Source organism: Acinonyx jubatus, chromosome A2, assembly GCF_027475565.1.
Source record: "Acinonyx jubatus isolate Ajub_Pintada_27869175 chromosome A2, VMU_Ajub_asm_v1.0, whole genome shotgun sequence".
NCBI classification, from domain to species: domain Eukaryota; kingdom Metazoa; phylum Chordata; class Mammalia; order Carnivora; family Felidae; genus Acinonyx; species Acinonyx jubatus.
This window is the reverse complement of record NC_069383.1, coordinates 78742851-78765433: the sequence shown is the minus strand read 5'-3', so window position 1 is coordinate 78765433 and position 22583 is coordinate 78742851. Positions and strand designations below refer to the sequence as shown.

General features: G+C 36.0%; 1 protein-coding gene across 6 annotated transcripts in view; it reads right to left on the bottom strand.

Annotated features, from left to right (window-relative positions):
* SEMA3D (semaphorin 3D) overlaps positions 1-22583 on the bottom strand; it is a 196929-nt gene that overhangs the window by 136754 nt on the left and 37592 nt on the right. The window contains exon 1 of one of the 6 annotated variants that reach the window (XM_053218531.1): positions 6838-6861. The exons of the other annotated variants lie outside the window; for them this stretch is intronic. The gene's annotated coding sequence lies outside the window, so the exon portion shown is untranslated. Of the gene's footprint in view, positions 1-6837; positions 6862-22583 lie in introns of those variants that run through there. 6 annotated transcript variants of the gene reach the window in all.

Sequence of the window (22583 nt, the reverse complement as noted above, 5' to 3'; positions counted from 1 at the left end):
CACATCACTTGTGCTCTGTCTCTCTCTGTCTCTCTCTCTCTCCCTCTCTCTTAAAAATAAACATGAAAAAAAGCACATATTAAAAAGTCTTCCATATTCAATAATTGTCCCCATATATATTTGTATAAGTATTCAATATTTCTATATCATGAGCTTTACTGTCCTCAAAATGCATATATCAACTCATGTTAATTAGAAACTAATAAAGCTAAAGAGAAATGATGATGTATTATATAATACCAAATACCATTACTGCAAAATGATTAATATTGTTTTATAATTAATACAAATTTTAACTTTCTTTATATATATCTTCATATGAAGATATTATCTTTTTTTTTTTTTTTTTTTACTTTTTATTTGTTTATTTAGACACAGAGACAGTGTGAATTCAGAAAGGGCAGAGAGGGCGACAGAGAATCCCAAGCAGTCTCTGTACTATCAGCATGGAGCCCGATGTGGGTCTGGAACTCACAAAACTGTGAGATCATAATATGAGCCAAAACCAAGAGTGGGATGCTTAACTGACTAAATCACCCAGGTGTCCCAAAGATATTATATTTTTAAGTTATGACTCTGTAATTTCTTCAGAAACAATGTTAGATATACCAGATATGCAGTATAGAAACGCAGTGTGAACTTTGTTAAAGAGCCCTGGGTAAAGCTAAATTAATCTCTTGTTACCTGTATTCTCTTAATACATAGAAGACAGTAGTTCCTGGACTCACACACATTTGTATTTAAAAAGTAACATACAATTATTCGGTACATGAGCAGTAGGTCTGAGAAAAGAATGAACAGAGAGCTGCCATATTGAGACTGATAAATTTCAACTTCTTTATCAGGTGGCCCCAAATTTCTAAACACCCTCTGGTCTTTCTTGTGTAAACATATTTTGCGTTTTTTTTTTTTTTGCCTAATTGCATTTTTGAAGGCTGTTCTATATATTTGGCTCTCCAGTTTTCCCTTCCAACCTCAGCATCATCCCATTCAGTTTCCTATTTACTAATACCACTGTCTCTTTTCTGTCCTTTTTTTTTTAATTTACATGTAACATTGTAGAAACTTAAAACCAGTTTCTGAGCCGTGTTTAATTTCAACTTTACACCCTCAGCTGTATCTGAAGAACTGATTTAAATGGCCATCCCAAACCTTTCTGCCTCATTTAGAGTAAGCAAGGAATTCCTCAGTTTAAGCCTACAGCTGTAGATGGACATTTCTCCACTTTCATTTTTTACATATTTCTCTCCTAGAGAGAATGTCATACCTACATGACCACTGAAGTTTCACTAAAAAATGACACTAGCACTGTAATGTGGATACTTAAATGCACAATTCACTTTAGGTAATCTCTCAAAATGCTTAATAATTAAACTCATTTATTTTTATCATGTGTTACAGCAAATGAGAGGAAATTCTTGAGTATACCAGAAGTGACACAGAGAAAGAAATCAGGTGTTGGTGTGCAATAGTTTAGGTTGTAATCCCTGCTTTGCTATTTATCATCTTTATGCCCAAAGAGAATTCACTCAATTTCTCTAAATCCAGTTTCCTCATCTATATAACTGGATTATCAGTACCTGTCAAATATGACTGTTGCAAAAATAAAATGAGATAATGTAAGAAAAGCACTAGTACCTTGTCGGGCATATAACTAGCTCTCAAAAAAATGTTAGCATAAAGCTCTTCCATTTTTTCTTAAGTTTAAAAAAAAATTTAATGTTTATTTATTTTGAGAGAGAGATATAGAGTGAACAGGGGAGGGTCAGAGACAGAGGGAGACACAGAATCCGAAGCAAGCTCCAGGCTCCGAGCTGTTAGCACAGAGCTTGACATGGGGCTCGAACTCACAAACCGCAAGATCATGACCTGAGCCGAAATGGGACGCTCAACCAACCTGGCCATCCAGGATCCCCAAGCTTCCAATTTGTAGGGTCATATGCACTGCCAAAACAAAATCCTATCTGAAAGAACACACTTACTTGCTTTATTGGATATGGAAATTGTTAGAAAATAAAAATAAAGCAAAGTAAAAAAGAAATATTTTTATTTGAGAACAATCAAGTTGGAGTTACCAAATATGTTTGCAGAAAAAGTCTATAGAGGAAGTCTTAGAAGTGAGATTAATATTTACAAACAGTTTTGACAGTAAGCCAATCTAAAGTTATCTCTAAAAGCTTATTTGGATATTGTAAGAGCCAAAAGAGTTTATATACAGAAAGAACATAGCCTTAATTATAACTGCTGCACTTTTTCAGAGTATTCAAAACACTGAAATGTTATAGTACAGTAAAATCACAGTTTAAAAACCTTTTCAAACAATATTTAGGTCATTCTCTACATCTCTGGCAAGATTTGTATTTGTACCTTCCAGAGCAAGTATAATTTCCATCTATGGACACGTGTACTTTTCTAAGTCACATGAAGGCAAAGACATCAATCACATTCACCACTGTATCCCCAAAGCCTAGCACAGTGCCTCACAGAGAGTAGGAGATACGTACATATTTGTTAAACAATTGAAAGAAGCAGTCAATCTCCTCTTTCCTTTATCAATCCACTTCTAAGACATATGGTGATAAGAAGCTAAAATCTCTATATATCATCCCTGTGTGTGATATCATGAAAACTCAAAGAACTTGGGTAGTGTCAGGAATCCCAGAATCATATGGGAACTTTTGGACTAAACTAGAATGACCCATGGCTGCTACAGAGATTCATATCCAAAAAAAAAAAAAAAAAAAAAAAAAGGAGGAATGACTGAGTGAGTCAGAAACATTATTGGATTCTTGGTTGCTGGATGTGTTTTTTTGAGAGTTTTCAGAATCACATTTTTTTCTCTAACCTTCCTTGAAAATGTTACAGAGAACCCTTTTATGCAGAGAAAGGCCATGGAATGTGAAGGGTTTGAAGTTTTGAGTCAGGTAAGCTTAGGTATGAATTCCAGTCTTACCACTTTCTGGTCAAGATTTTCTTTGAAATGTAGGAAATGATGTCACCTTGTTATGTTATTCAATTTGAAATAATATATATTAAAATCTCTATCCACACACTATGTGTAAATATTAACCATGAGAATTATTCTTTATAACAGATTAAGATAGTCCCAGTCCCTCACTTGAGTCTGGTCTGTCAATGAACCCTGTTGGTACCTATGAATTGGAAGTAAGCAAATGCTTGTTAACCATTTGGAAAATTCTAACTTTCATCTCCCTCCCCCATCCATGGTCTCAGTGGAGAAACTTTTATAATAAGAAAATAATACTTTATCTTTAAAAAATTTTTTTAAGTTTATTTATTTTGAGAGAGTGAGCAAGTGCATAAGCAAGGTAGGGGCAGAGAGAGAACTCCAAGTAGATTCCGCACTGTGAGTGTGGAGTCCAATGCGGAGCTTGAGCTCACAAACCGTGAGATCACAACCTAAGCCAAAATCAAGAAATGGACACAACGAACTGAGCCACCCAACTGCCCCAAGAAAATGATATTTTAATGTGATTCTTTCTTTACTATCACCTTTATACTTCTTATTTCTTTCTGTCCATTATTGAGCTTTATCCAGAAGACAAAGCATAAAATTGAACATAGGTAGAAATTAAGCACATATTAAGAATGATCTTAAGAATTCATCCTGTCTTAACAATTTCTGCATTCCTAGAACATTCACAGCGTAACCTTTTCCAACTAAATGTACATCCAGATTAAAAGAAGATGGGAGAGAAGTGTCTAAGTGCTAAAATATGCAAACCACTTAGAAAAAAAAGGAGAAAGGTAAAGATTATTGCTGTCTTAGGCAAGAAAGAGTGTGAAGTTCAATTACAATATCACATGCATGTGTCTTTTGGAATGTCAAAGAATAGCAAAGAATTCTTGATTCTAAAACAAAGAGAAAAGATACCTTCGTATACTTGGCATTTCAAAAAATCAGTTTTTCAGACATCTTTTCAATAAAACTATTGTATTACTTCAATAAAATTAAGACTTCTTTTTCTGAGTTACCTTGTGTACTATTTTACTTATTCACTCAGAAAGGGTTGGCTGACAGGGACTATTAAACATCAGTATTAAGTAGTCATACAACTTTGATTTTTCAAATATTATATTTGATTCATTTAAAAGAAGCATATATATCACCTACGTAATGCAAATTTGTAAATTCATGTACTTCAGGAAAAATTATTACCATCTATAAATGGTATTTCAAGACTAAGCCTATAGAAATTGCATTTTGAATTTGTCTATAATATCCTTTTACTTCAAATACTATTTAAAGGGTAAAGTCATTACCATCAGAAGGTAAATTATGCCTTAAAGCTGCTAAAAATAAATTTAAATCAACGAGAAGACATTTTCAGTATTTTGCTATTTACAGATTTCTGTCACATAACTTCAACTACTAAAATTTGACTTTTAAAATATATGTCAGCTTCTCTGGTTATTATTTTATAAAGGATACAGAGAACATGAACAAGGATGAATCATGTTACAGCAGAAAGAGCACTGAGTTAAGGGCCGAAAGACCCGACAAAAGTCCTGGCTTTATCTCATTCAACACATCTTGTCTTTAGGAATTTAATTAATCACTCAATAATTCTCTTATGTAAAGTTACTATGTTGACATGTCACTGGCCTAACATGGATATCATGTAGTTCTTATAAAGTGCATATAAATATTTGAAAAATAGTTAGCAGACCACATATATAGACCTAAGCATTTCTTTAAGGGATTAAATTTTTCAACTTAATTTCAGAAAGCCTGCTTAAGATCTATTCTAACTTTTTTCTTTACCAAATAGACAACACACACACACACACACACACACACACACACACACACACACACCCCAGAGGGAAAGGTGAGGAAATATCTATCTGTCCTTTAATTACCGAACAAGGTTGTCATCTGCGTCAGTGATGCCATTTAATCATATACATGTTATCTTATCTCTAGGATTAATTTTTCCACTCCATTTTTAAGGCCACTAATGGAGCCTAAGTTGCTATGCCTGTATTCCTGAGTTACTACAATTGGTATTCTGGATTCTGACTGTAGACTTCAACCCAGGCAGTGCCTGATGTTTCCAGAATTGTTTTCTTAAAGTGTTTGCTTTCAAAATGCCATTTCCAATTTAAAATATAAACTCCCTAGTTTGGCATGCCAGTTCCTTCTTTACATAAATCTCTGTTCCTCAATGTGCACTCCCTGTTCTGGGCAAGATGGTCCACGAACACATGCCATCCAAGTCATGTTCATTTCCTTCTCCTGTGCATGATGTCCTGCCCTCCCAAATCCAATCTCATCCAAAAAGCATTTCTGGATAAATTCCAGGTCAAAACATTCACTCCCTATCAGGATCACTAGGGTATAGTTTTCTCTACCACATTAATTTACAGGCAAGTTATCTTGTATATGGTTTGAATTGTGCACACCTCTTATCTCTCCCAAAATGCTGAAAGATGCTTAAACATAGAAAATGTATGTATTTTTTAATCCACCTCAAACAGCTCCTTTGAGCCTGATGAGGCTCAAAGTAGAAGCCCCATAAATGTTATTAGAGAGATAAGACATCAATCAATTATAAAGGGAAAACATAATAAAAATATCTTCTCTTCTGGCCTATTAAACACTAAATGAATTTTGGGGATAGAAGCCTCTGTAAATTTTCTAACAGAAAAGATATCCTTTAAGAACCTGAAATCACATGGAAACTTGTGACTGGGACAAAATAGAGGAATTACTATCAGGAATGGGAGAGATAGGTAACGCTTTATTATTTGTTTTAATGTTTATTATTTTTGAGACACACACACACAAACACACACACACACACACACACACACACACACACACACGGAGAGAGCGCGAGTGGGGGAGGGGCAGAGAAAGAGAACATAGAATCCAAAGCAGGCTCCAGGTTCTGAGCTGTCAGCACAGAGCCCGATGCGGAACTCGAACTCAACGAACTGTGAGCTGAGGTTGGAAGCTTAACCAACTGAGCCACCCAGGCGCCCCAAGGCTACGTTATATTAAGAAAATAAAACACTGAGGTGTGAGTGAAGAAACACCACACTGTTTCTCAGGTGTCTGGGTATGGTTACACCATTATTCACTCTAGGTGTGACAGTATCCATTTTTTTTTTTTGAGTTGTTTACCCACCCACTGGATGATTTTATTTTAAAACAAATTCTCATGTAAAGTGGTTTATCCAAAAATCTTCCAATGGGTTTATAATTCAGGCTAAAATAATCACATTTTAGGTAATATATCCAAAGTCATGGTAATGATGTACAAGTATATCCACATAACTTCTGTGATGTTTAGTAAGGTGTGGTTCGATTGAAAATCTATAATGAAATCATACCAAAAGATGCAAATTAGCTTGTCAATTTGCAAATGGTGTTTTCCTGGACAAACAGTATCTGTTTGCTTTTTTTTTTTTAAACACAATCTCTCTCTTATGACAGGAATGGGCATATGGGTATGGCAGGAACTACTAACTGTTCTCAGTATACACACCCCTATTTCAAATTAGGAATGCAAATGTACCAGCCCTGAATTTGAGCAGGGCACATGGTAGAAGTTGCATTTCACATCCTTTCTCACAGCTGGTGAGAGACGGTCAATAAACTTTCACTAATTCAAAGTGATGTATATAATGCCCTTGACATTGCTTTTAAATAAATTGCTTGCTTCCATTCCCTTTCATGCTCTATTGTAACAGGCGAGAATGTGGACAAGGTGCTTGTAAGCCAACTGTGGTCACACTGCAGCTGAGGGCAACACTCTGAGGAACTCGGGGCAAGAAGACAGAATCTGAGAGCAGAACAGAGCCACTTACCCTATATCTGTCCTTCTGCACAACAGAGAAACACACTACCATCTCGTATTGGGTTTTGTTTTCGTTTTTGTTTTCTGTAGCAGGAAAACAATGCGTGTTCATTTTATTAATAGTTTTTAAAAGCCAGTTTTAAGGATAGTTTTAAAACCCATAGATACAAAATCTTTGCTGGGTTTTGTACCCTCCATTACTTAAAACACATTTCATAATAAAATTATTTTAAAACAACATAAATGTAGAATGACACCTGCCCTAAAATGATCAGCAAATAACGCTTTAATATTTCTGTCATGTGATCAGAAAGTAAGAATTAGCCAATTAGATTCTCTTTCATCTTTGTAAAATATCATCTCTCTCAGACAAACAGTTCATCAGTACTTATTCCATAGTCTTCTGTTTGTGTCTTTCTTTCAGCATGGAAATGCAATTGCTACTTTATTCGTTTTTGCTATGGAATGTCACAGGCATGTTCTCTAACAGCAACTACAAAAAGAACACTACTGCTGAAATACTAGTTAATAAATGTGGATCCAAAGTCTGAAATGATAATCAACTTGGAATTGATTACAAGTTAAAAAAGAAAAAAAGGGAAAATATGAAACATGACCTCATTTTATGGCTGACAGACAGTGTATGTGTCACTGTAAGCATGATAAGTGCAACCTAACCCTACGCAGTAAAAAGAACATTGTGGAAATATTTTATAAGCTAACCTTGGAAAACACTACTCATGTTCATAAAAATATAGGAGGCACAATAACTAAGCATGTCCTGTACCTAAATATCGCAATAGCTATAATACCTTTCATTTATTTAAACACATAAAATTATGTTAGAATTCTTATATAATATATAATGAATATATAGTAAATATATAGACTCATAAGCATTTAACACTGAATTATATGGGAAACTAATATCAGACCAGATAATAACACTAACACTCTGTTTTCTTGGCTTGTTTGGTTTTTAAAATGTTTATTTATTTACTTAGAGAGAAAGAGAGAGAGAGAATGAGCAGAAGACAGGTAGAGAGAGGGAGAAAGAGAATCCCAAGCAGGTTCCACACTGTTGATGCAGAGCCCAACGTGCAGCTCGATCCCATGAAGTGTGAGATCATGACCTGAGCCAAAATCAAGAGTCGTACGCTTACCCGACTGAGCCACCCAGATGCCCCAACACTCACTCTTTGAATATCCCATTACTTCAAAACATATTTGGTGTAACCAGCATAGTCCTCACACAAAGGGAAAACCTAAGAAATTTCATTTTCAGCCTCTTAGAATTTTTCATTCTTTTCAATATCAACTATAACTGTCAAACATCTTTTTGTAACAATAGAATGGTCTTTAATTGAAAACATCATATTATCAACAAACATTTGACTACCAATCTGAAGAAAGCAGTATCATCATGGACTCCTGACATTAATTCGAGGCCAGATGCTGCCACCAGCAAGCTTTTTCTCCTTAGATAATTAATGTGATCTTGCTATGGTCTGAATATTTGTCCCCCCCTCTCCAAATTCATATGTTGAAATCTGAAATCCCCGAAGGCCATGGGATCAGTGGGTGGGGTTTGGGAAGGTACTTAAGTCATAAGGATGGAACCCTCATAAATAGAATGAGTGTCTTTAAAAAAGGGGCTCCGGAGAGATCTCAAGCCCCTTCCATCACATGAGGACACAAAGAGAAGGTGCCAACTATAAATCAGAAAAACAGCCATCACTAACAGGTGACCATGCTGGAGCCTTGCTATTGGACTTCCAGCCTCCAGAATTGTGAGCAATTAGTTTTTCTTTATAAATGACCCAGTTAGTGGTATTTTGTTACAGCAGTCTAAACAGACAAAGACTGACCTCTCTAGGTTTTACTGTCCTTTTCTTTAAACTAAGGAAGCTAGAACCATAGGAACACTAGGGTCTATTCTAAGTCTAAAATCCTAGTGTGGCAGATCTTGTCCTGTTGCAGGGTCTCCCATTTCCCCAAATTAAAAAGCTGTACAGACTGCCTGAAAGAAAAGTTTACTGGTAACAAGAGTGCTAACCTTTACGTATAGATTCTGCCCCATATCATGACACTTACTAAGTGTCGTGTTGAATATCATTTTGTCAAAATGTCTGAGTGATTTAAAAATTCCAGGTTTACTCAAGAAAAACAAAGTATATCACAGACACAGCAAATGAAGACCTCCAAAACAGGTAGGAACAAAAGCCAGGGATAAGTTTCAATAAGCATGCATAAAATAAAAAAACTGCTTTTCAAATAAACCAAATTTCCGTTAAGCTTTAAAAAATGGAAACATTTTACATTGCCAATGTTTTAAACTTAGAGCTACAACAATATGATATTGAAGTAACAAAATACCTATCCTGTTTGTGTTTTGACATTACTTTTGTTTTTCTTGCAAAAAAAGCCTACAGGATGAAGAGTTAAAATACAGTAATACATTTTTATAATAATTATTATTTTTTTGAGAGAGACATAGAGTGTGAGAAGGGGAGGGGCAGAGAGAGAGAGGAAGACACAGAATCCAGAGCCCAACATGGGGCTTGAACCCACGAACTGCAGGATTGTGATCTGAACCGAAGTCGGACACTTAACCAAATGAGCCATCCAGGTGCCCCAATTTTTAAAATTATTATTGTCAGAATAATCTCTAATTACATTTGAAATGGTTTGACATTTGTAGCGAAGAAAATGAAGGGACATCTCTAAATAGAGAGATAGGCTTTGGTTGAAAGGAACATATTATTATAAAAAATGTTAAAAATATTGTAATAAATGTATTTGTGGCAATGACAATACACCTACCTACATGTTTTAACCCAAATTTGTAAGTGAAATGTACAACAGAACTTAGTAATATACCCTGGTCAATTATTAGAAACACTGGAAAATCATATGCTTAAATATGGTGTATCTCTCTGTTAGAAGATATGAAAGAATTCTAGAAAGAGAAACATAAATAAAATGATTAATCTAAGTAATTAAAGTTTTATTCTTTAAATAGTTAGCCATGATATTTAACATCAGATTTATCATTTTTGTCAATCTGAGAAACTATTAGTGATCAGAACTAGATTTTAAAAGGGATTTTATTTGGGGCGCCTGGGTGGCTCAGTCAGTTAAGCATCTGACTCTTGATTTTGGCTCAGGTCATGACCTCACGGTTTGCGGGACTGAGCTCTGCATGGGGTTCTGCTCTGTCAGCGTGGGGTCTGCTTGGATTCCCTCTCTCCCTTTGTCTCTCTCTGTCTCTCTCTCTCTCCTCCTCCCTCACTGTCCCCCCCCCCCTTCTCAAAATAAGCAAATAAACTTTAAAAAATAAAAATAGGGACACCTGGGTAGCTTAGTTGGTTAGCTGTCCGACTTCCGCTCAGGTCATAATCTTGCAGTTTCTGAGTTTGAGCCCCCTGTTGGACTCTGCTGACAGCTCAGAGCCTGGAGCCTGCTTCAGATTCTGTGTCTCCCTCTCTCTCTGCCTCTGCCCCGCTTGCACTCTGTCTCTCTCAAAAAACATTAATAAACATTAAAAAAAAGTTGAAAAAATAAATAAAAAAAATAAAATGGATTGTATTTATTACTTATACTATTGGGATAAGTACCTTATTCTCATATTATCATAAATAGCAATGCAGTAGTAACATTATCACACTGAACACATTAATGCCTACGTGATAACTTATTTGGCTACACGTAAGGAAAGGGAAGTCAAGAAGGGCTTAGACAATGCAAAATACATCTAAGAATTTCGACATTAATTTACGTTCAGATAAATGATTCTTTGGGATTTCATATTAATAAAGAACTTACTTTGTAGCCATTATTATTTAACTGACTTTCAGAAATAACATATTACATTCTTTAATAAAGTATTCAACAGAACATACAATAGTTTGCTATATTATAATTCATCCTTGGGGAAAACCTATTGAACAATAATATGAGTAAAGCTAATCCCAAAACCTGCATTTAATGAAGAGCTGTCATAAGCTTTGTATGCACAGCTAACTAAAGTATGTGTTCGATGGTCCATAAGTTTGAAACGTAGGTTAAGTAATAAGTTTTGTTGGAAAGAAGGAAAAAGGAGAATTAAGGAATGTTTTTGATGATGGTAATGATGATAGTTTTAAATTCACTCAATTATGATTTATAAAGCATTTACAATGTGATAGAGATTCTTCTAGGTGTTGGGGATAAAACACAGAAACAAACAGGTAAGTTCCCACTCCCAGTGGAGCTTACTCTGTATTAAGCAGGGGTACAGGGAGGCACACAGTAGTCAAAAGACGTATCGCAGAGATCATGACAAGTGCTATAGACAAAAGAATTGTGAAAAAGAAAAGCATAGGGAATGCCACTGGGGTTGGGGGTTGCAATTATAAAGAAAGGTCTCAGTGAAAAGTTAAATTGGAGCAAAGATCTGGGGAAGGTCAAAATTCAGTGAATGAAACATCCAGAGTTTTAGCTGTGGAGGTGGTAAAAAGCGATGGTCAGACGCTGCACGTGTTGTGAAGATGGAGTCAATACCATCATCAAGTCATTCATCAAGAGACTAGCTGTGGGATGTGGGAGAGAAATGCTCAAGGGGAGGTTTGCAGGAAGATCACAATTGGGATGTTGGAGATATTAAATTTGAGTACTGGACATGCACGTGGCAACCCCTAGAAGGCAGCTGAATTCAAGTCCACAGGGTAAGGGTAGCAGTCAGGGATAGACGCTCCGTGCACAGCCCAGGGCAGAGTTCGATCTCACGACTGTGGGATTGTGACCTGAGCTGAAGTCAGATGCTTAACTGACTGAGCCACACAGGTGCCCCAAAACAAGTTTTTACAGAACACAGCAAAGAGCTGTGTTTCCTTTTGAAATCCAAATTAGAGTGAAAATATAATCAGTGTACTCATATTCAATCAGTCTGGAGATGAGTGACCACTACTTGTCATTCTTCAAGAGTTACATGTTGTCTGAACGTGAGAACTAATTAAGGTAAGTGGCATTACAGGATGCCATATATCATACAAAGGGCTAAAGTAAACTCATAGCATCAATGGAAATGAAGGGATGTGTCTTACTGTTCCAATGTGTGCGAGATCACTTATGGTGAGAAAAAGAACTTGAGACATTCTTCATCATGACATCACTTTCAATTATCAGCACAGAGTTTGGTTCAACTCTCCTATTACAACTAAGTTGTCACTTTATTTCCTCACTCTGTCATATATCACTTATTTTTGTAGAACCAACGGTCTAAAACTTACAAGACACGAACATATTACTAACAGTTTCTGATTACCACAGAGTCCTTATTAGCAGCCAGATCTACAGAACCCAAGTTTCAAGAAGTTTTCCTGGATTAATAGCCTGGTGCCGAATGAATGAGCGCAAAATATGAGCAGGGATGGGACGGAGGCGAGTTTGAAAAACACTCTCATTTAGAGCAATGTTTTGGTTTTGTTACATAAAAATAGCAAAATTCAAAATACATTTAGAATTCTCAAAAGAAGAAAGCAATCTGCTTTAATCTATTTCTTGTTGTACAGAAAGAAACTTGATATTTCTTCACAAAGTCTGAGTGCTGTTCTTGCACCAACTAGCTTTGCTGCCAAGAAAAACCAATTTTATATCATTAAAACAAACTAGGGGATTCTACACCACAAAACAAAGACATAACCCCCAGCACCGATTAAAGTTGTAGGGTTCTTTATACATTCTCTCACAATGTACAATATCTTAGTGTAAAATTCAAGGTCAATTTTACTGCTGCTCATTTTATTAATAATAGGTTGTGGTGATTACAAAAGTAGTGTTTTTGCTTTCTACACCATGAAACCACAGATAAGCAAAAAGAAGAAAATAAAAACATCATACCCTTAGTCACACTCCACTTAGGGAATGTCACCATTAAAATCTTGCTTATCTTCCCATATTTTTTCTGTTCATATACTTAACTATACTTTATCACAATGAGATTGCATCAAATGTTTTATTTTATAACTTACTTACATGTGAATTATCTTCATTTTGTCTGCCAGTAACTTTTTATTCTACCCACTCCATAGTAAAATGTTCAGGATTGTCTTCGAACTATTCTTTAGATCCAGTTTGTCCAACCTATGATCCAATTCAGTGGGACACTGTAACTAGTCGTTGTATGTGTGTCATTTTTCAGTCTAGCACAGAAGTCACCTCCCTTTTCTCTTTTCATGCCATTAACTTATTGATGAGAGTTAGGTTCAAGTTATCTTTCGAAAAATGCTTTAACCTATTCATGAATGTTCATGTTATCGAGAGTCAGTAAGTTATTTGAAAGCCATGTGTGAACCAACGGCACAGGATGCCTATTTATCAAAGCTTTTGATGGAATCCCGAGAAAATTAATCACCGTGCTATCGGGGATACTGTGCTAATTTTTAAAAGATTGAATGTCCTCTTGATCTTTCTCCACCGGGAGAAGGACCTGGCGCATGCCTCCCTGACAGAGCTGTACCGCTCTTAATGAATGAGTATGAAAGTTTCTGAGGACAGAGTCTTAACTGTTACTTAAATGCACCTTCCTTGTGGTCTGTACAAAGCAATTTCCCCCATGTACTCTTTCACCCATCGGAGAGAAATCTAAATAAGAGCGTATTCCTGTTGGGCTGAGTAGTACCAGTTTACCTAAATTAATGTTTATTTAGTATTAATAATGTTTTCTATAGAGAGAAGCTGGGTTCTGTTTTCTCAAGGTTTTTGCCAAGTCTCATAAATCTGGGAAAAAGCAGTCAGTGTAACCTCTCCTAATAACCAAAGTGGCCACACACAGAATAAACAAGGGCCTAGTTTATAAAGTCGTCACTGAGAGACCCTATTGGAGTAAATTTGGATTTCTCAGTATTAATTTATGATGTGTGCAATGCACTTTGCACTCAAAAAAAAAAAAAGAGAATAGGAAAAGAGTTTAAAAAAGGCATTTAAACGGAGCTTTAATACATTAATGCACTATTTAAATTTAACAACCACCCTACCCTCCAAAAAAAGAAAAGAGAAAGAATGTGTTTCTGTCAATTACAGGAGGTTGGCCATGCATCTGAGTTGATCTGATTGGGTAAGAATTTCTGAACTTGATATACAACATCACTTTAAAAAGACAATTTGCTAAGTATTTCTTCCCCAAGTTTTTTTTTTAATTTTTTTTTAACGTTTATTCATTTTTGAGAGAGATAGAGTGTGAGCAGGGGAGGGGCAGAGAGAGAGAGAGAGAGAGAGAGAGAGAGAGAGAGAGAGAGAGAGAGAGAGAGAGATGCAGAATCCGAAGCAGGCTTCACGAAGGCTCTGCGCTGTCAGCACAGAGCCTAATGCGGGGCTCTAACTCACCAACTGTGAGATCATGACCTGAGCCAAAGTGGGGCGCTTAACAGACTGAGCCACCCAGGCGCCCCTCCCAAGTTTTAAATAATTCAATTGCATACTTAAAATTTGAGATGTCATTTCTTTACCAATATAGATGTTTGAACCGAAAATGCCTAGTGAGGGGCGCCTGGTGGCTCAGTCGGTTAAGAGTGACTCTTGATAGCAGCTCAGGTCATATTCTCAGCGTTCCTGAGACTGAGCCCCACATCCAGCTCTGGGCTGGGCTCTGTGCTGACAGCGCATTCTCTCTCTCCCCTTCTCTCTGCCCCTCCCCCATTGCTCGTGTTCACTCGTGTGTGCTGTATCTCAAAATAAATAATATAAACATTAAGAAAAAATTTTAAATGCCTAGTGAAATGTTGAGAAAGTGCTTAGTTGTATCTACAATTTCAGTATCAGCTACAGTTAATTCCATATGAATTTTATTGCCTTAAAAGTCCCAGTTTATTTCTCTAGGCACGAAATTACAACCTTATTTAAAACTCCATAATAAAAACTTTCTGAAGATGTCATAATTTATCTATAAAAGACATAGACCACATCAGAGAAATAAGGAATCTAACTATCTCATGGTGGTCCTATTTTTTTGTAATAGTTCTCCATGGTAATACAGCATTTTCCTCAGTTTGCATTCATCATGGATGTCAGAGAGCAGGATGTAGACAAGGTTTAGAAAGAAGAATAAAGGCTTTTGGTATTTGTTTGGTTTCAGAGATCCCAGGAAGAAGTTCTTCATAAGAAAGGAAAGAGGGATGGCATTCTTAGTGTCTGAAAATCCTGTCAGTGTTTTCTTTAATTTTATGGCTCCTTTTGTTCTCACTAGAAAGATTCCCAGACAAGCAATATGATGTGAATGTAATAACCTTTTCTCTTTTTTGGCTGAGTGATGGCTTCCCAAAATAAATACAACCCATCTTATACATATTTTTTTCCTGAATATTTCTCTCTTGAACCATACCCGGGAATTGAAAGGACTTTCTCTATGAAATGCCAAATGCCAAGACATCACCCACTTAATTCAGAAAAGTAAAGTCAAGAGCAAGTCTACTTCAAGACAATTTGCTAAATTTTTCAAAAAGACACCTTGCTGGCAACGTGGAGTACTGAAAATACAATTCATGGAAAAGAACTTTCATAAAAGGGACAGGAAATTCCCAGGGGTCCATCTTCTCTCTGAACAAGATAATAGAGTGTGTTTAATAACTACCACCACAAAAAAATCTGTTAGGGAGAAGGCCCTAAATTGGGGGGGGGATTGTAATATATTTGCAAATATACATTATTTTTTTAATGTTTATTTATTTTTGAAAGAGACAGAGAGAGCTTGTATGAGAAGAAAGGAGAGAGAGAGAGAGGGAATCCCAAGCAGACTCTGAGCTGTCAGCATGGAGCCTGATGGGGGGCTTGAATTCATGAAGGTGAGATCATGACCTGAGCCAAAATCAAGAGTCATCCTTAACCAACTGAGCCATCCAGGTGGCCGAAGAAGTTACTTTTAATGACTAGAATACAAAACTTTGAGAGACTGAAAACACATCAAGAAGGAGCACTTGGTAAACTTAGGGGTGCCTGGGTGGCTTAGTTGGTTAAGTATCTGACTCTTAATTTTGGCTCAGATCATGATCTCAGGGTCATGAGATTGAGCCCTGTGCCAGGCTCCATGCTGAGAGTGGAGCCTGCTTGAGATTCTCTCTCTCCCTTTCCCTCTTCCCATCCCCTGCTCACTTTCATGCCCCCCCAACCCTCTCTCTCAAAACAAAACAACAACAAAAAAAGAATGGTGCACCTGAGTGGCTCTGTTGGTTAAGCCTCTAACTCTTGATTTCGGCTCAGGTCATGATCTCATGGTGCATGAGATCGAGTCCCGTGTCGGGCTCTGCACTGCTGGTATGTAGCCTGCTTGGGATTTTCTCTCCCTCTAGCTCTCTGCCCCTCCCCCACTTCTCTCTAAATAAATAAATAAATAAATAAATAAATAAATAAACAAACTTTTAAAAAAGGATAATTTAATCTACCTATTTTTATATAGTATTTTATAGTTTTGTTATATACACATACAACATCATATTTCACATGTTATACTATTTTAAAATCCTTTACTTAATTCTGCATTTAAGCTAGTATGTACTAGCACATACATGCATGGTACTGACACACACAAAAAAAGTAGTTATATTTTCAGAATAAAAGCCCAGCATAGTTGCAAATACTATAGATAGAAGAAATAGAGGAGCAGTGGGCTGCAAGAACCAGTCTTCTCATATATTGACAAATTTATATACGTGGAGAAATATACAGCAAAATCTCCAGATGCTTTTCGTAACACAGTGGCACAGTTTTAAAACAGGCTACCAAAGGATGTTGTGAATCTGTGTGGGTGCTCAGAGGAGTAGCAAATTTAACACGGACAATTCAAGGGAAGGGCCTGAGGAATAGAAAGGCCAAAAGAAGACATTTCGATACAGCAATTAAGACGAAGTCAGTGAGCCAGGAAAATATTCAGTCCTCCGGGAAAGGGCTCATTGTCAATGTTAAGAGGACTTGCTCACAGGCATAGGGTTCTGTCCGTCTTTTTAATCATCCTTATTTCTAACTATCTGTAAACATGTTTCTAACTATAGATCTACTACTAGTTACCCAGCTAAAAAGCAATTCAATACCAATCACAAAATATATATATATATATATACATATATATATATATATATATATGTATATGTAACGCCATAATCAATAACAGAGGTTACAGAAAAAAAAAAGGAAAACACTCACATATAGAAACACATACATATACACAGAGAAACATGCATTTATATTTCTGACATTGAGGTGACAGGATCTCATGAAATAGAAAAATTATTTTTTTCTTCTTGTACCTTATTTTTACATATTATTTCTTTCTCCTAATGTTTTACTTATCTAGATATTGCACATGACTGTATCAGCTAATTTACTACTTTCTGCTCATGTACTTGGATCTGAAATAATCAGAGTCAGGGGCGCCTGGGTGGCTCAGTCCGTTGGGCGATCAACTTCAGCTCAGGTGATGATCCCACCATCTGTAAGTTTGAGCCCCACTGACAGCTCAAAGCATGGAGGCTGCTTCGGTTTCTGTGTCTCTTTCTCTTTCTGCCCCTCCCCTGCTTTCTCTCTCTCTCTCTCTCTCTCTCTCTCTCTCTCTCTCTCTCTCTCTCTCTCTCTCTCTCTCTCTCTCTCTCTCTCTCTCTCTCTCTAAAAAGTAAATAAAAACATTTAAAAATTCTTTTGAAATAATCAGAAGCAGTCCTGGACATATAACATAGGTGAAGTGTCCCTCCCATTACCTTCAAAAAGGTTTCCTCCATATGACCAACTCCCTGCTATGTCTCCCTCTAGATTTTAGGACTGTTTCAGCTGAGAGAATTCACAAGGTCCCAGACAAACCAGCCTGCTGGGGACTAGTTGTGGCTTTCATTTCCTCAAACACCTATTATCTAGTAGATGGTAAATGATTTCAACCAGTGAATACAAATTAAACAAATTATCCCTGCTACTAAAGCCCGTTCCTGATTTGTTACCACAGCAAAAGATTATAATGATTTATTCTTTCAAGTTACGGAAACGTTATCGACAAAGTATCTGGTAGGAGATTAGGTTGAAAATGCAAAGGTGGGGAAAAAATTAACTCAAACTTTGATTTCAAAATCATAAGAACTTCAGTGACAGGAACTAGTATCAACATGAGCCTCAGCCCTGTCTGAGATAAGAGCTCTATGCTATAACATTTCCTGTTTTTCTTTTCACTTAAAAAATTGATTTACATTCTTCCTGATTCACTTTATTATACCTTGCTGTAGTTTTCTGTTCTGAGCCTTCATTTGGGGACACTGATAGCTTTCATGGTTGACTGAGAAGGAAACAAGAATGTAGTTCAAAAATTCTCATATGTGATTTCTTCTAATAATCCAGATAAGATCCACTGAGTTCCTTAGCTGAGGGTAAATACACATTTCTATAAGATGTTTGTTTTTAAAAAGAAACAATGTTTATATAGTTAACTGTGTTACTCAAATAAAAAAATGAGATAAAGTGGAAAATTAGTTCAAATCCTCTGACTCAGAGCACACTAGGTTTATGTGCAGTTAAGATATACACATGAGAACACAGAAACACTCCTCTCAGTAAAATACATCTCACATGCATTGTTAAAAAAAAGAAAAAAAAGTAGTGCCTCTGAGTGAAAAATGTAATTGGAAACTTTGAAAAACTTTTAGTCCAACTCTTAAAATGCCACATCAAAATGTTAAATGTCCTAACAGACACTGATGATATTATTTTCTACAAATATGCAAGTAACTCTCGCCTTGAGCCACGATGACGGTACCATGCATAACCACTGTGTATTCTAACTTCAAATTTCCAAAGCCACAGACAATTATACTGTGAATGCTAAGCAATATTCACAATAACTAGGCTGAGAGAACGGGAAAACACCGAGATGAAAGAATAAGATGTGGGAGTTTATAATTGCTTCCCAGGGCTTTCCATTGGTTTTCACTGTGGCAGAGGCTGTTTGACTTTTCGATTTTAAGATTCAGGGGCTATGATTCATATTAGCATCAACTGGTTTAAATTTATGATTCCAAAACTATGTGCCAAGGCACCCCGGAGCACTACAGTGAACTCCCCGGGGTGCCGTCAGGTATTTGGAAATTTCAAGGTAAACACAACATCTGACATCTGTCAGACACTACGCAAACCACTACATGAGGTATTTCGCTGTTTTGACATTAGAGAGTGAAACATTCCTTTCAAGGATGTCATAGCTGGGTGAAGCTGGGTTTCCAGAAGGTCATGTGATCAAAAAGCAAGTGCCTCCTTAAAATCCATGTGGAACAGGGAATGAAGTTGGCAGCATTGTTTCCAAGGTTTAAGAAGTTGTGTACATACGCACCCAATATGCACACACACACACACACACACACACACACTATTTATGAATGAAATAAAAATATTAATTTTAATTTTTGTTTCAATTTAGGTTATCAGGACATAAATAACTTCCTAAGTTGTTTGGCCATAACTAATATGTTATTTGGCTGCAACTATTTACTAAACAGAATTCTTCGTTTTTGTGTGTTGGCCTAGTGGTGCCTTAAAAATATTACTGAGCTGCTAAAGATACCACAAACTGAAAAATTCTGGAAACTTCTAAATGCTTTTCTAGAAAATTAAGAAAATGCAGTGCTTCAAGTAAGATCATCCACCAAATCATTCCTGAAGAAAAATTTGTGTATGCCATATACTAATCAATTTACCACTTGAATCTTGAAGCTTCATTCTGATACCTCCTTTACTCGTCCACATTTTCCAGCTTTTGTTAGACTTAGAGCCAAAAGATTATGGTCATTGAAGCTTTTCTATATTGCTGTTTTCTGAGTTTATGTCTGAGTTCACTAGTAGGTAGAAGCCTGGTCTAACAATGTCCTCATTGTAGCACCACAATTAAGCCCTGCTGGAAAGAGTCCAAAGCTGACTTTCTTCACACCGACTTTCCTCAGTGGTAATCGTGTTATTTTGTGTTTCCTGAGAATTCCTTTCATTGTAAAGGTGGGATAAACAAAGTAACATTTCAAAATATGTTTAGGAACATATTTGTTCCTAAAGTTTTAAAAACAATTTAACCCAGTTATAATAAAAAAAAAGTTAAATATCACCTTGAACTTTCTTCAAATGATAAACAATATAAATGAAATAGCAATGTTACTTGCAACAAAGAAATACACACACACACACACACACACACACACACACCCATGGAATTAGAGAGATGATCTGATATTACTGAGAATAAAAAACAAATAAGCTACATAAAAAAGGAAATTGCCACAGAAATCCTGTATAAACATTGAATAGAGGAAATAAATTATCTGTGAAGTTTGTTGATTTTCTCATTCCTTCTTTTCGTCCTGCATAGTCTGTCTTCTTTCCGTACTTTGGAAATCTTCAATAAAACCAGGTAAACTTCCCCACATTTATGCATATTGCACTACTAGGCATTTATCCAAGGGATACACGTGTGCTGTTTTGAAGGGACACATGCACCCCAATATTTATAGTAGCACTATCAACAATAGCCGAAGTATGGAAAGAGCCTAAATGTCCATTGATGGATGAATGGATAAAGAAAATGTGGTATGTATACACAATGGAGTATTACTCAGCAATCAAAAATAATGAAATCTTGCCATTTGCAACTACGTGGATGGAACTAGAGGGTATTATGCTAAGTGAAATGAGTCAGTCAGAAAAAGACAAAAACCATATGACTTCACTCCTATGAGGACTTTAAGAGACAAAACAGATGAACATAAGGGAAGGGAAACAAAAATAATATAAAAACAGGGAGGGGGACAAAACAGAAGAGACTCATAAATATGGAGAACAAACTGAGGGTTGCTGGAGGGGTTGTGGGAGGCGGCATAGGCTAAATTGGTAAGGGGCATTAAGGAATCTACTCCTGAAATCATTGCTTCACTATATGCTAACTAATTTGGATGTAAATTAAAAAAAAATAAAAAATAAAGTTATAAAAAAAACAGGTAAACTTCCCCACATGTTTGCATATATAAAAAATTCCTATAAATCCTTTCTAATTCCAAGTTAAAACAAAACAAAGCAAAAACACAGGTAAATAACAACAGTGTGACATTCTTACCAGAAATAGATTATGTTCAAAATCAGTTCCAAAAACTATACAGTTCCTCATCAGAAGGCTTAATAATTAGACAAGAATATATTTCAATACTAGTTAAAATTGAACTTCACAACAGATTTGTGTGTACATGTGATGACCACACAGGTACGCAGTTTTTAATTTAATTATTATAGTTTGTCTGAATACAATTCTCCTACATCCCCAAAGCATCTCACATAATGCTTTTTGCATTAATAATCTATATTCAGTTTATTATATTGAATTCAAGGTTCTAGGACATCTTAAGCTTTTATACTAGACTTTTCCTAAAAGATATTAAATAAGTTTTAATTCATATTGTAAAGTCATTATTCTTAGACCCTCTCTAAAAAGAATGAAAAGTTTTATGAACTTACTTCAATAAAAATAATGAAAAAGCTCACAAAACTAATTTGAAAAAAAAAAACAAACTCTTACAAATATGGTATATGCCCTGAGTGCTTTTCTTTACTTCTAATTATATCAAATGTTCATTATCGTATGTATACTGTGGCCTGCTAATAAAATATAGGAAAATGTCATCATTGTACAATTTTTTTGCTTCCCTCTGATTTATTAACCATTTATCATCATTGTGATCTCTTTGTTTTGTTTTCATGTTTTGTTTTACACCTATACCTGGTTGTAGGAAAGCATTTGTTTATCCAAAGAAAGTGCTTTTTGATCTTAGGTTTTGATTATTTCAACTACCTGTTGGACAATTTTTATTGAAATGTGCAAATAAGTAATGACTGAATTGACCTCCTACTCATTATTTGGTTGAGCCAAAGTGGTATATGAAAGGATCATTTTTAACCATATGCAAGTCAAAGAGATTTCAATATATGCAACTAAATTTGATCTCGGGTAAAAAAAAAAATAAAATAAAGGATTTGGCAGGTGAAAGACATCCCTGCTCTTGCCCCAAAAGGAATTAGTTTATAGCATGAGGACAACATAAACCTATGTCGGGGTTGTGGAGCAGACAAGTTGGCAAAGATGAAAATGATCTCAGGCAGACTAAGTGTAAAAGGTTAATTATATCTTATAGTCAAAGAAAACTAAGAGCTGTTGATGATGCTTGGAAAACAGTGAAACAACAGAATATTAACAGTGTATGATGGCTAGTAATAATTTAATAACAGGAGTATCGCTTCTATGATGTAAGCAGTGTAACAATGTATTACTATCATGAGATAGTAGAAAGCGCTTGGAAGGGTTGTTAGTCTTTTGCTCTCCTTCCTACGAAAATCAAAGTCAAGCAGTCTCAGAAATCGGGACAACTTGCAATTGTTCATATTGAGCAAATGTCAGAAAGCCATGGCTGCTAATTCTGAGGGAGCTAAGTAGCTATTTACAGGTCATTTCTAACCTAGTGACAACATTAGGCATCATAACGAGTTCACACTGTATTTGTTTCAGTGAAACACAGCAGTAAAGTTATATAGCAGAGACCCAAACATCATTTGTAATCCAATATGGTTTTGAACTGATCATGTCTATAAAAAATATTGCAAGAGGTATGGACACGGATTATCCAAAGACTGCTGGCCTTGATAAACTATCACGTAAGACTGCTCTCCTTCCGTCACCTCAGTCCAAAGAGATGGCTGCCTGGTTCCTGTTAGCACACAGTGCCT